The sequence below is a fragment of the Bubalus kerabau genome, chromosome 3, assembly GCF_029407905.1.
Source record: "Bubalus kerabau isolate K-KA32 ecotype Philippines breed swamp buffalo chromosome 3, PCC_UOA_SB_1v2, whole genome shotgun sequence".
Classification (NCBI taxonomy): Eukaryota; Metazoa; Chordata; class Mammalia; order Artiodactyla; family Bovidae; genus Bubalus; species Bubalus kerabau.
The window spans coordinates 11,193,961-11,196,335 of record NC_073626.1 but is presented as its reverse complement, the minus strand read 5'-3'; the positions used below and the strand labels follow the sequence as shown (position 1 = coordinate 11,196,335).

The 2,375-nt window shown below is 43.4% G+C and overlaps 1 long non-coding RNA gene across 1 annotated transcript; it reads right to left on the bottom strand.

Annotated features, from left to right (window-relative positions):
- Positions 1 to 301: 301 nt before the first annotated feature.
- LOC129647426 (uncharacterized) lies at positions 302 to 1,698 on the bottom strand. Its single transcript, XR_008712324.1, has 3 exons — positions 1,516 to 1,698; positions 1,097 to 1,168; positions 302 to 996 (listed from the first exon to the last, which is right to left on the bottom strand). It is a non-coding gene; the product is annotated as an uncharacterized LOC129647426 (long non-coding RNA).
- Positions 1,699 to 2,375: the final 677 nt, after the last annotated feature.

Sequence of the window (2,375 nt, the reverse complement as noted above, 5' to 3'; positions counted from 1 at the left end):
CAGGAGGTGCAGTTTGATCCCTGTGCTGGGAAGATCCTCTGGAGAAGGAAATGGCAACCCACTCCAGTATTTTTGCCTGGGAAATCCCATGGACAGATGAGCCTGGCGGGCTACGGTCCATAGAGTTGCCAAGAGTCAGACACGACTGAGCTACTAAACAACAACAGCCTGGTTATCAAAACTTTTAAGGTTCCTCTGGTGGTTCTAATTGCAACAAAATGTGAGAACCATTGATCTATAACATTATTAAATGAGCAGGTTGTTTAATTGATCATAGTTTTATTCTTTTATATGCATAGTACACCTTGACCTCTACAGATGTACAAAATGCCTCGAAATTTTCAACAATTGTAAGCTGCATACCAAGTTGTATACAGGGAGCTCTGCATGTCCAGAACATTCTGTGCTCTGGTATGTATTGGAGTGTTGCATAGTTACACAACTCAGTAATGGGTAAAGAAATACTCCACTAGACATTAGTAGGGGTTAGAAGAAAGAAAAGAGGTTCAGAACCACAGAAATAAAAAAAAATTAAGTAGTTCTTTACTGTGGGATTTCCCAGAAACTTTAATATGATTAATGTGCGTGTAAATATTCAGGAGCATTTCCCAAGCTCATTTGATCACAGAATGCTTCCATCACCCCCTCCACATCTCAGATGTGCCCCATAACATCTTCCAGAACATCCTGATGGATACTTTGACAAGCTTAGGTTCAAAGGGTTTTATGTTCTGGTAACGGGCAAGGAGGGGGTTGCTGAAGGAAGTACAGGACACAGAGCTGACACCTAACTCTGCACTGGGAACAAGGGCCCAGCTTCTGGGAAGCTGATCTTTGCAGTCTGCGGGTCCTTTTTCACTCTGGCTTACTGAGGCTGGTGGCGAGGCCCTTGGTCGCTCAGCTCTCCCTATACCTGGGTGAGCCATGTCTTTGTCTTCCAGTCTCCGTGGGTCATAAAGAAGTTCTGACACGTGGGAACTATAAGTTAGTGGCACTCTGTATTGAGAGAGAATGAGGGTCAATGCCAGGGCTCAGTGTTCTTTCCCACAGGGCAGAGGAAAGCAGAGGAGGAGGAAGGATACAGTCCAGCACATACCTAACAGTTCTGTTCTTCTGACCTCTACCATCTACTAATTCTGGCAGCGTGAACCTGGGCCAAACTTCTCATCTATAAAACAGGGATACATAATAGCTGAGTGTTCTCAAGGAGATTAAATATGACCATGTAAGTGAAAGCAGTATATGAACCATAATGGCCTATGCAGATGATGGAAATTACTTTTATTATCATGGTCATTATCATCAGTAGGATTCTCTCCCTGAGTCTATCTGAATAATAACCCAGGGGGAATTTGATTGGAAAATCTACAGCCATGCAAAATCGTCTCACTAGGCTTTTTTTAACTTTTTATTTCATATTGGAGTATAGCCGATTAACAATGTTGTGATAGATTCAGGTGTAGAGCAAAGGGACTCAGCATAAATACACATATCTCCATTCTCCCCCAAACTCACCTCCATCCAGGCTGCCACATAACACTGAGCAGAGTTCTCTGTGCTATACAGTAGATCCTTGTTGGTTATCCATTTAAAATATAGCATATTTCACTAGATTTTAATAAATATTGCAAAGCAGGAGAGAGAGGTACTGCTAAAGTCTTTAGAGGAATTCTGTTTTGCTTATTCTCCTGAAACCTTGAAAATGAGCTTAAAGTTCACTTTATTCCACTATTTAATAGTCGGTTGTCTCCTACCATCGCTTCAGATGCATCTTGTTAGCAGATGGTTCCTTTGCTAGAGCACTTTAATTGAGTGATAAACACCTGCATCTTTCTCCAGGGTGGTGGCTTTCCACAGGGTGGAGCTGACCTGAAGCAGCACATAATGAGTAGACAGAATATAAGCAGTGGTTTATCCCCCTTCAGGTTTTTCCCATCGCCCCAATTCTATTTTTGCAAACATGACTGAGAGCATAGCTGGGAGGTAGTTTTCATCCACCTTAACCAAACCTGGAGAATCCTAGAAACCCTGAAGCTGGAGTCCAGCTACACTTTAAGTCATGGTTCTTTTCACTATTAGTCCTTCCTGATGGACTGTTTCTCATCCAATTCATTCCATGTGCCAATTTGCCAGGGTGTACACTTTATTTGTCCTCTAACTGGCACAGTAGATCCTCTGTTCTTCCTTTTATTGTGCAAATTTGTACTGGATCTGTTTGTTTTGTTTCCCACCAAGCGGCGCCCCTCCCTTCCCCTCCACCCATCCTGTGTGGAAATCCTCCCTTTCTTTCTAAGGTGCCTCCTTCAGGCCACTTGATGCCAAGCCCTGGACAACCGTTGTCTTTAAGGAGCGCCCCCACCCCATCGCCACGGAGA